Source organism: Triticum aestivum, chromosome 7D (assembly GCF_018294505.1).
Source record: "Triticum aestivum cultivar Chinese Spring chromosome 7D, IWGSC CS RefSeq v2.1, whole genome shotgun sequence".
NCBI lineage: Eukaryota > Viridiplantae > Streptophyta > Magnoliopsida > Poales > Poaceae > Triticum > Triticum aestivum.
The window spans coordinates 239,535,549-239,547,916 of NC_057814.1; the positions used below are offsets into that span (position 1 = coordinate 239,535,549).

General features: G+C 45.0%; 1 long non-coding RNA gene across 1 annotated transcript; it reads left to right on the forward strand.

Moving 5' to 3' along the window:
- The first annotated feature begins 10,947 nt into the window (after positions 1–10,947).
- Positions 10,948–11,752, forward strand: LOC123168781 (uncharacterized). Its single transcript, XR_006484509.1, has 2 exons — positions 10,948–11,333; positions 11,436–11,752. It is a non-coding gene; the product is annotated as an uncharacterized lncRNA (long non-coding RNA).
- Positions 11,753–12,368: the final 616 nt, after the last annotated feature.

A 12,368-nucleotide genomic window follows, 5' to 3' on the forward strand; every position in this document is an offset into this window, starting at 1 on the left:
TATAAAGTGACGTTCTTTTACATTAAGATTTTGTACATCCAACCATAAAAGCACATGACAACCCCCGCTTCCCTCTGCGAAGGGCCTATCTTTTATTTTTGTCTTATACCTTATACAAGAGTCATGGTGATCTTCACCTTTCCTTTTTACACTTTATCCTTTGGCAAGCACATTGTGTTGAAAAGATCCTGATATATATATCCAATTGGATGTAAGTTATCATAAACTATTATTGTTGACGTTACCCTTGATGTAAAAGGCCTATCTTTCTCTGTGTCCGATTAAAACTTCATACCCATAAGTATTACGTGAGTGTTAGCAATTGTGAAAGACTAAATGATAGTTGAGTATGTGGACTTGCTAAAAAGCTCTTATATTGACTCTTTCCGATGTTATGATAAATTGCAATTGCTTCAATGACTGAGACTATAGTTCGTTGGTTTTCAATGAAGTTTCTGATTCGGTTGTGAATAGATTGTTACTGTAGCATAAAAAATCATATGACAATACATATATATATGACAGGGCTATTCTGTTACTAGTAACAAAATAATATTTTGTTACCATCTCGCCCTATATAGACCGCATATGGTTTTTTACATCAGCTGATCAACCCGAACCGATATATTGAACTAAAAAATCCCACCCCCACCCTGCCGACTAACCCCCATCTTACCTTCTCCTGGTCGGCGGCGCCCGCCCACCACCTCCTCCCCAGCTCCCGGCGCCGTCCGCCACCCACCTGCCCCCGGCTTCCGGCGCCACCCGCCCCCACCTCCCCACAGCTCCCGACTCCGCCCGCCCCCCAACTCCACCCCGCATCCCGGCGCCGCCCCGCCCCCACTTCCTCCCTCGCTCCCGGCGCCGCCCCCTGCTTCCACCCAACGCCGGCGCCGCCCCTGCTTCCACTCGCCGCCGGCGCCGCCATCACTCCCCGCTTCCCCCCGCCCCCACTTCCTCCCTCGCTCCCGGTGCCGCCCCCTGCTTCCACCCAACGCCGGCGCCGCCCCTGCTTCCACTCGCCGCCGCTGCCATCACTCCGCGCTTCCCCCCGCCCCCACTTCCTCCCTCGCTCCCGGCGCCGCCCCCTGCTTCCACCCAACGCCGGCGCCGCCCCTGCTTCTACCCGCCACCGGCGCCGCCCTGACTCGCCGCTTCCCCCCGCTATCGACGTGCCTCCCTGCTTCCAAGCGCCACCGTTGCCACTCTGCATCCAGCCGTCGCCGTCGGGAGCCACCATAGCGCCACCAATCGCTGCGACCAGCCGTCCCTACCACCGTCTTGGCGACCCTCCCCAACCCCCGCAGCGGACCGTCGCATCCACGTCGCTGCATCTCGCGGCCACTGCGCGCCATCCAACTCGGCAGTCCAACTGCTTGCTCCATGCTCGGTCGCTCAAGGAGCTGCGTGAAGGTCACCCCGCGCTCCACCTTCCGGACACGCGACCCCGTCGCCGTGCTCCTGCAGCCACCTCCGGGGCGGTGTGCCCGGCCTCCTCTCTCCTCCTGCCACCTCCTAGCGCCGCGCCGAGCACACCGCGGGTTGCCTCTTCCTCTTGCTTACTCCCGCACGAGGCACGCTGCGCCGAGCACGCACCCGGCCGCCCCCCACCTCCGGTAAATCGACACACTCAGTTCAGTTTGTTTTTTCAATTCAGTTCAATTCTAAAAAAAAGTTATCTCCATCTCTGTAGCTTGCGTGAACTTATAGCTGAGACTCGATGAACTCTATCCATTTCGACTCTTGAACTGATAGCTGATGATTTTATGAACTAGTAAAAATGTTTTTGTTTCATCTTTGACTCTTGTTCTTTGTTCTTTCTCTCTCAAAATTACGTGCATGTGCAGATGCTACTTGCTGATTGCTACTTGACACAACCATTTTTGTCTTGATTTTGCATTTGTATGACACGAATTTGCTATGAGAAAAAACAAGGACAAACAGAAAACAAAAATTAGTACCTTTGTGCTTGCTAGGTGTTTGTTTATGTCTCTTAAGAACCAAACAAAACTAGTAACATCCCTATATAGGGCCGTGAGTATGCTTTTAAGTTAGTTGATATGTCTCTAGGACAAAAATGAAAAAAAGCATCCTTTTCAGTGCACCTTCGTATGCATTTTCAGTTCATTTTACAGGTCAAGGACAAGTAAATTTAGTGGCATTGCTAAAATCACAGAATAGTTGGTGCGTGTGCAGAAATATCGTCGGTGCAAGTTTCAAAATTCTGTAACTTTAGATATATCACCTAAATATGTAATGATTTGCAGCGAGTTTCTTCAAAATCTGTAAAGTTTAGATATATCACCTAAATATCGTCAGTGCAAGTTTCAAAATTCTGTAAGTTTAGATATGTCATAAAGAAAAATTGATGAGTCACCATCTACTTCATATTCATGTTCTCTGCAGCACAAGTAGCAATGGGACTGACTGGGAGTGATCCCTGAACCATTTTATTAATGGCCATGGTTTCCAACAATGCTAATGCTACTAGAAAGGAGCTAGAGGCCATGAATCCTCTTGGCTTCTCCAATTAGCATGTTTGGCCAGTCCTGAAGCGCCTCCTCAAGCTCTGCGACGATAACTGGGCGCCCATCGAGGACGAGAGCTACCGCATCCTTGTTGACACCATACTGGGTGGCAAAAGCAATGAACCAATACCTACCACTACCCGTCATGTAAAAAATGCTACTTTCGTTTGTTTGGTAGCCTTCCTTAATTATCACTTGATGCTCAGCCTTTCCAAATTGCAGTTTTCACATCAGGTGACGTGCCAAAAAGAGTCCAAGGCTCACAACCCGACGCGGGGTCAGACCAGATGACCAACACCTCTCCTGCTCAGTATGACAAGGATGTCAGTGATAATGAAAACCTCCCTCACAGCAGAGCGACGGAGTGCATACTTGCCATCTAGATTTCAGAGCCCCATCAGTTCAGTGATCTCTCTCCCGGTAAGTTCGTGTATTGCTATCTCGAGTGTTCAGAAAGTGTAGAATGGATGATTTATCTCGCCTATGCAGCTCACAAATCATATGCTCTGTACAAAAAAAGAAACGAACACTATGCATAGGAGTTCATGATGTAATTTATCATCAGTTCGTAAAGTAAGCACAAATACAGTTTCATGTGTGTTATAGAAAAAAACAGTTTCATGCGATGAGCCCGTCCCCAGCGCCGCCAGCCTCATGTCCTTCCCTCCCGCTTCCGCATGCACCCACCGCCGCCACGACCACGTCTCCACCCTCACCACGCCCGCCACCGCTGTGACCACCCCTCCCCCTCACGATTTCTCGTTGATATCGCTGTATTCGTGCTTGTTACGTGAGTTGCCTGATGGAAGTTCTGCAACTGTCAGTCCAGATGGAAGAAGGAGATCCGTCCAAAGTGTGAGTTTTGCGACGTCGACGTGCAAGTTCTACAATTTATCCGTCCAGATGGGAGAAGGAGATCAGTCCAACCGACGCATCTGAAGCGACATATGCAGAGCCATTTGCCCGAGGTATCGGAATAATTCTATATTTTTTGTGTTCATTGGATTTCCGGATTGTTAGCGCAAGTGATGCGTTCTGTTTTTGCCTGTTCAGTCCAAGTGGGAGAACAAAAGTAAGCACTGTCTGCTTAGAAGTTGTGTTTGAAACCCATTTTTAATAATGAAACAAGTAATCACTCAGCTGCCACCGAACTGACGCCCCCTTCTCCCAGGAACCACCGCTGTCGGTACTTGCTTCCTGCGCCCCGCCGCTGCCCGGGGACCCAACGCGCTGCCGCTCCTCTGATTCTGCTCCCCGGCTGTTGGGCTGTATATGTGTGAATTTGGCCCATGTGGCCCATGTAAACCAGTATATGTATTGTACAGACTAGAGAGGAAGAGAGTTATCCAGAAATTTCCCAAACCCACCACACTTCATGGTATCAGAGCACAGGCGGGAGGCGATGCTGGGTTCTGTAGGTCGCCGGCGGTGAATCGGCTGCGCGGGGCACTAGAGGCGGGACCGGCGGTGGTAGAGGCGCGCCTGGAGAGGACCGGCGGGCGCGGCTGCGTGCGAGCGCGCGGGCTGCCTGCGGAGCGCCTAGAGGGGATTGGAGGCTACGGGCTGCACTGCTCTCTCCCGTGAAGAGGTGCGCGCGCGCGAAGTGCTGCTGGTGCTGCGGGTGCTACTGTGTGTGGCAGAGGACAGAGGAAGGAGGCAGCTGCGCCAGGGGAGAGGCCAAGTACTGGCTGGTTTGCTGCTTGTGCGGCTGGTTTGCTGCTGCTGGAGAAAGACTGAGAACTGTCTGCAGTTGCTGCTGCTTGCTGTTGGTGCGGCAGAGGGTGCTCTTTGCACTCCTGCTGCTTGCGGCTGCTGTGTGCTGGAACTGCTGTTGTTTGCAGAGGAGAAGGAGGAAGAGGCTGTTGTTGCTGCTTGCAACTGCTGTTGCTGACTCTGTTGCTGCTGGTGGTGTACTACAGTGGAGTTAGCAGAGAAGAGGAGGTAAGAGCTCCTGGATTGATTTGGCGCTGCTGTGTGAGGGGCTGCTAGATAGCGTACTGAGGGAGAAGGAAAGTTCTTGCCTGCTGTGATTTGAGGCAAGACATGGGAGAAAATCAGGGACTCGAGAAGGCAATTGAAAAATTGGCTGAGCTCCTAACAGCCAAGGTAGGAGCTGCAGCATCTCCAAATAATGCAATTGTTCCTCACATTGAGCCGATTCAGAAAATTGACTTGATGCCAAATGAAGTTAAGCTGGAAGGTGTTAAGAATTATTTGATCTGGTCAAGAAGGGCGCTACTCATCTTGAGGACTAAAGGGCTTGAGGGCTTTGTTAGTGGTGAGGCAGAGGAGCCAGGAGACACGAAAACTGCAGAATGGAGGACATGGAGCAGTACCAACTCTTTGATAGTGGCATGGTTGTTGAACTCCTTGTCTCCAAACATTGCTGCAACTGTTGAGACTATCTCAACTGCTTCTGAGGTATGGAAAACCCTCTCAAAACTGTACTCAGGTGAAGGGAATGTGATGTTAATAGCTGAAACAGAGGAGAGAGTTGGTGAACTCAGACAAGGGGAAAATTCTATGATGGAGTATGTTGCTGAACTGCAGCATTTGTGGGCTGATTTAGATCACTATGATCCTCTGGATTTGCTACATGCAGATTGCATAGCAGCTGCTAGAAAATGGATTGAACGCAGGCGAGTGATGCAGTTTCTCAAAGGATTGAACTCTGAATTTGAGGCGAGACGTGCTACTTTATTTCATCAACCTACTCTACCTACCTTAGAGGATGCCATAGCAGCAATGGCACAAGAGGAGGTCCGATTAAAGTTGATGAAGAACAATACAACGACTCCATCTCATCCAGCCTTCATAGCAACCGACTATAAGAGCAGAGAGTGCTTCAACTGCATTGAGAAGGGTCATTTGATTCGTTCTTGCACGCTCCACGTAGGAACATGCGTGGAAGGGGGAGAGGATATAACCGAGTTGGATTAAGGGGAGGCCGAGGCCGGGGATACTCTGGTGGTCAAAGGGCAAATGTGGCATTCTCAGAAGAAGGATCCTCACGCGCAACCCAAGAAGAATCAAAGAAAAGAACAGAAAGCACAGGTGATAAGGATCATGAGGATTGTAGTTACGGCAACTTTGCTCACTTTGCATCTACAGATGAAGGTAACTGTGCTCATGCATCTATTCTCTCACAAAGATCACATCCTGATTGGATATTAGATTCGGGGGCATCAAAGCATGTTGCCGGCACATCAATGGAATTTGAGTCATATATTCCATATCCACCCACATGTAAGGAGACCATCCAAACTGCTGATGGCACCTCACAGCCCATTAAAGGCATTGGCACAATACAATGCACACCATCTATTAAACTTTCATCTGTTTTGCATGTTCCTGCCTTTCCAGTCAATCTTATGCCAATGAGTGCTTTGGTTGACGATGTGGATTGTCGAGTAATAGTTGACCGCTATTTATGTCTAATTCAGGAGAGGCAAATGGGGAAGAGACTTGGGACTGGAACCAGGCATAATGGGCTATGGTACATGGATCACGTGGTTCCAAACAATGCGGTGTCTACGATGTTAGCAACAATGATGGGAGAAAAGGAAACAAAGGTAATGCTTCATCATTGTAGAATGGGACATATGTCTTTTGAGAAGATGAGTAAAGTCTTTCCCGATGTAATGTGTGGGGTGGATAAGAACAAGCTTGTGTGTGATGCATGTGAGTTTGCTAAACACACAAGGACATCTTATGTGAGTAAGGGTCTTAGGAGTATTTCCCCTTTTATGCTCGTTCACTCAGATGTGTGGACATGTCCAGTTATCTTTCTAAGTGGAGTGAAGTACTTTGTTACATTCATTGATTGCTATACTCGTATGACATGGGTGTATCTTATGAAGCATAAGGATGAGGTTTTTAAATGCTTTCAGTATTTTTATGCTTATGTGAAAAATCAGTTCAATACACAGATACAGATGATCAGGACACATAATGGGACAGAGTATGTGAATAAGGAGTTTGGCACATTCCTATCAAGTCAAGGTATATTGCACCAAACATCCTGTCCGGGTACACCACCTCAAAACGGAGTAGCTGAGAGGAAGAATCGCCATATTTTGGAGGTTGCTCGGTCACTAATGTATACAACGAACGTGCCAAAATTCTTGTGGAGTGAGGCTGTAATGACAGCTACATTCCTCATCAACCGGATGCCGTCAAGGGTGATTGGAATGAAGTCGCCATGTGAGATGTTACTAGGTGAGAACAAATTCTTAGTTCCTCTTAAGGTATTTGGATGCACCTACTTTGTCCGGGATCATAGACCCTCAGTGGGAAAATTGGATCCACGAGCAGTAAAGTGCATCTTCATAGGTTACCCATCTGGACAGAAGGGCTACAAGTGTTGGAGTCCCAGCGAGCGGAGAACATTTGTGAGCATGGATGTGACATTCAGGGAGTCTGAACCGTTTTATGGAGAAAAAGCGGATCTCAGCTCGTTATTTGACTTCGACTCTCCTAGCATGAGTGGTGCTAGTCGAGAGGGCGGGAGTGAACCACCAAGGACAAAGGAAGATGAACCACCGAGAGTTGTGGTTAGTTCAATTCCATGTCATGCAAGGGAAGAGAGATGGAGAAAGCCAAATGAGGAAGAAAATCTAAGGGTGTATACCAAGAGGCAACCTATCACTGAAGAGAAATGGAGAAAGCCAAATGAGGAAGAAAATTTAAGGGTCTATACCAGGAGGCAACTACAAGATGAGCAGCAACAACAACAATCTCCAATAGCAAGTGACACACATGTGCAGGGGGAGCAACAGGCCCCAACAAGTGTTGAAACCAGGAGGCAACTACAAGATGAGCAGCAACAACAACAATCTCCAATAGCAAGTGACACACATGTGCAGGGGGAGCAACAGGCCCCAACAAGTGTTGAAATTGTTGAATTGTCTGATGGTGAGACATGTGCCACTCCAACTCCATCTAATGTAAACGATTCAATGAACTTGCCTATTGCCTGGAGGAAAGGAACCCGAGTTGGAGCTGGAAAACCTCCAGAGAGGTATGGTTTTGAGCATGACATAGCTAATTATGTATCATATACATCTCCGTCTCCGAGATACAAAGCATTCATTGCATCATTGCAATCTGTGGTGACTCCAAGAGATTGGAAAATGGCAAAGCAGGATCCAAAGTGGTACGAGGCAATGTTGGAGGAAATGAGAGCACTTGAAAAGAACAAGACATGGGATAGTGTACCTCTTCCAGCAGGAAAACGACCAGTTAGCTGTAAATGGGTGTATACCATGAAGCAGACTCCTGAAGGAAGGGTAGAAAGATACAAGGCAAGGTTAGTGGCTAGGGGCTATAGTCAGACATATGGGATTGATTATGATGAGACTTTCGCACCTGTCGCAAAGATGGGCACAGTGAGAACCTTAATTTCTTGTGCCACTAACTTTGGTTGGGCTTTGCATCAGTTAGATGTAAAGAATGCATTCATGCATGGTGATTTACATGAGGAAGTTTACATGGAGATTCCACCTAGTTTCTCAAAGCCCGAGACATCAAGAAAGGTATGCAAGTTAAGGAAGTCTTTGTATGGCCTCAAATAGTCTCCACGAGCATGGTTTGATAGATTCAGACGTGCTATGTGCAATATGGGATATAAACAGTGCAATGGGGATCATACAGTATTCTACCGGTACTCAAAGTGTTAGATTACAATCCTTGCGGTGTATGTGGATGCTATCATAATCACCGGAGATGATGATGTGGAAATATCACGACTGAAGAAGAGCCTGAGCAAGGAGTTTGAGGTGAAGGATTTAGGCCAACTGAAGTACTTTCTTGGTATAGAAATTGCTAGATCCCCTAAAGGAATTGTTTTGTCACAAGGAAGTATGCTCTCGACTTTTTTAGTGATACAGGCATGCTTGGGTGTAGGCCTGCTTCAACACCTATTGACCAGAATCATAAGTTATGTGCTGAATCTGGGGAACCAGTGGATAAGGAGAAGTACCAGAGACTTGTTGGAAGGCTCATCTACCTATGTCATACACGACCCGATATCTCATATGCAGTGAGTGTGGTGAGCAGATACATGCATGATCCTAGGAGTGGACACTTAGAGGCTGTCTATCGAATCCTCCGATATCTGAAGGGTAATCCAGGAAGGGGGCTGTGGTTTAAGAAGAATGGGCATCTTAATATAGATGGATACTGTGATGCAGACTGGGGAAGTTGTTTGGATGACAAAAGATCAACTTCTGGTTATTGTGTGTTTGTTGGGGGAAACTTGGTGTCATGACGAAGTAAGAAGCAGCCAGTGGTGTCCAAATCAACAGCTGAAGCTGAATATAGAGCTATTTCACTAGGCTTGAGTGAGATGTTATGGGTGAGAAATCTTCTCTCTGAGTTAAAGGTAATAAGGAAGGATCCCCTAAGGTTATGATGTGATAATAAATCAGCTATCAGCATTGCTAATAATCCAGTTCAACATGACAGAACCAAGCATGTCGAGATAGACCGCTTCTTCATCAAGGAGAAGTTAGATGATGGCATAATCAGGATAAGTTATGTGAGCTCTAGAGAACAAGTGGCTGATTGTTTAACTAAGAGTTTAAGTGTCAAGGAGTGTAATTCTGCGTGTGACAAGATGGGAATGATAGATATCTATCACCCATCTTGAGGGGGAGTGTTGGGCTGTATATGTGTGAATCTGGCCCACGTGGCCCATGTAAACCAGTATATGTATTGTACAGACTAGACAGGAAGAGAGTTATCCAGAAATTTCCCAAACCCACCACACTTTACCGGCTCTGCTTGCAATTCTTCCGCCGACACCAATGGTCAACACCCCAACCTTCCTTTTTCTCTCGATCTCACTTTATTGCTGCTCTGCATGAAGCAAAACAAATGTGTTTTATAGGATTTGCTATATATGCGTACACCTTTGTAGGTTTTTTCTGTTCAAGTTTTGCTAGCAAAACAAGATTTGTCACAGTTCAATATAAATAGTGAATTCAGTTAGCTGATGGGAAATAAATCAACTATATGTGTGCACACTGCACTAGCAATTCCATAAAAAAATCCAGCAGTTTGCTAAACAAAAAATTCACACACATGGCTCTGGAAAATCATTGATCAGGTAAAGTTCAGTTCAGACCACACTAACTGGGCAAATTATAGATAATATTCGCAATGTCCGAAATTCTCCCACTCTCTGGAAACAAAGTAGCAGAAAAGGATGTGAAAAGGTGTAAAATTCAATTCATCTGCATGCATAAGTCCGAAGATTGTCGTAGAGCGAGTTCAAGTGTGGCTTCGTGAAAAGGTGTGGGTTTCTATTAGTAATTTGGCAGAAGCTGTACTTGATTTTGTGGAGCTTTATTAAAAATTATGTTTGTGGACATGTACTGTCGTTTGATATCACAAATAGGAGCACAAAACCAGAGGAGCAACTTGAGCTGATGCTGCCACTACTTTTCACTTGTGCCTTGATTCTGCTTAATTCAATCTTGTGCTTATTCTGTGCACAAATTAATGCTCTATAGGTGCTTGTCAAAATGCGTATGAGAACCATATATTTTTCCCTTTTTTTGGGTATAACGGTGCAAAAATGAATTAGCTTTTTTAGAGCTACAGGTCATAATGCCTGAAATTCTTATATGATTGCATCAGTTCAGACTCGAGGATACAATAAGTTCGGAGTTCCAAGTTTCAAAATTCCGCAAGTTTGGATATATCATCTAGATAAGTTCAACGAAAAATTCTGCAAGTTTGGTGCGTGTGCTGTTACAAATCTAAATTCATATACAATCCATCTAGAAGAGAATATTTGGTAAGTAAAATTTTATACCCGAAACAGAAAGTGTAACATAGGGGAGGGAATGAAGTGAAGCTTGGTCTCAATTGATTTGAGACATGCATTTTTTTCAGTATCAGCACCTCGGCTACCCATTCAAGTAATCACAAAGACCATCATGGACGACGACGGGCCTACAGCAGCTATGGTTTTAGTCAACTGTTTCGAAAATGCGTAGTACTACTTTGTATGCTTCACTCTTTGTCGTGGGAAGGTGACTAAAGCTCCATATTGCAATTTCACTAGACTTTCCAGATTTCATTTAGTGTTCAAAATTAAATACTTTCTTGTCCAGTCATACTAGCACTGATGAATATCAAGTTGACGTTGTGCTTGGCCATAGGCCTGCCCTTTCTCTCTCCCTTTGGTTCGAGGAGCAGCAACTGCTGGCCTGCAGTGCCGCCATCTGAAGAAACAGGGGAGATGGCCATACTTCCCTTATGGTAATTATACAGGTGCGGAACCTTCCGAGCGCACGGCAGCCTCGTCCGTCCAAGTTGAGCACTGGGCGCCGTCCGAGTAGAGCACCGCGCCTCGTCCAAGTTCCCATCTAATGTTGAATAATATACCGCTGAGTGCTATTGACGGTCAGTTACTTCTTCCTTTCATGCTGCACATGTGAACTGAAAACTGTAGAAAAGAGAATTTAGTATGTTTTGGAGAGCTTAATTTCCCAAGTGGCAAATTTGATCTGTACCAGTAAGTACATGATTAATATTTTAGAATATGTGTGGTTCCAGTAAGTACATGAGTACTATTTAGCATGTTTGATTGCTTCTGAATAATGAAAATGTGCGTGTACTGATGCATTTCAAAAATTGTGATGTGTGTTCTTAGGAAAAAACATTTTCACGTTATTGGTGCCGCTGGATAACTGTCATAGTTTGTCGCCAGCAAAGTTCCTGAACTTGGCTTATACCAGTAGTAGAACTTACTGGTTCTCCGTGACATAAAATTGAAAACAGACAAAAAATTCTCAAGTAATGTAATCTGTAGCAAAACACACGATTTTTTTATCGAAATGTTACACAAGTAGTGTTCCATTTATCTTTCTCTCATGCCTGCCCTTTTGATCTTAATAGGAATTGAGGCTTCGCCAAGGAACAAGACTGGTAACTAGCGCAAAGGAGACTATGTCGAGAGGTGGCACTGCTAGACTTGCTGATGTGTAGTTATGGCATAAAAAAGATGAAAAAAATGGTATCTTGTATGATTCCATAGGGTGCACGTAGCAAATCTTCCCATGTGGATCAGTACAACTTATGTATGGCCTTGAGTTCACAAATCTTATAGTAATCTTTGTAGTACTCTTCGTAACACTTCGTAAAGCAAGAGTGGCCCTTTTTTGTGAGCAACAATTCAAACGAATCTGTTGTATCAGTTCTTATGATAGATAGAAGAAAGTTCACTAGCCAAAAGGTTAGAGAAGTCTACCTTATAATTTGCAATCTTAAAGATAATGATCGGTTTGAATTAAAAAATCAGTTTGCATTAAAAACAATGATTAGATCAAATTAAAAACAATGATCAGTTCGAATTAAAAAATTCTGAATTAAAAACAATGATCAATTTGAATTAACATGTTTGATTGCTTATAAAAACTGAAAATGTCAGCGTGTACTGATGCATTTCAAAATTGTGTTGTGTGTTTCGAGGAAAAAAACATTTCTCAGGTTTTTGGTGGCCAAGTGTTATTGATCTGTGAGAGCTAAACAAATTTCCTATTCAAATGGAAGCTCCCAGTATATGATGGATGTGGGAGTCATTTTTATGTTTTTAAGTGCTCGTTGAAAATTTATGTTCCTAGTAGTTTATGTATTATTGTGCGAGGAGTTCATGTGTTACTGAGTTTATGTATTATTGTGCGAGTTCATGTGTTACTGCCAGTAAGTAAACTATTAATGACTCTCAAGTGATGAAAAAAATGGGCAGTAAACTGATGAAAACAAATATCATTTAGTTCAATGATATAAACCATGCACGTTCGGGGACGATAATATAGTAAACCATTGAAA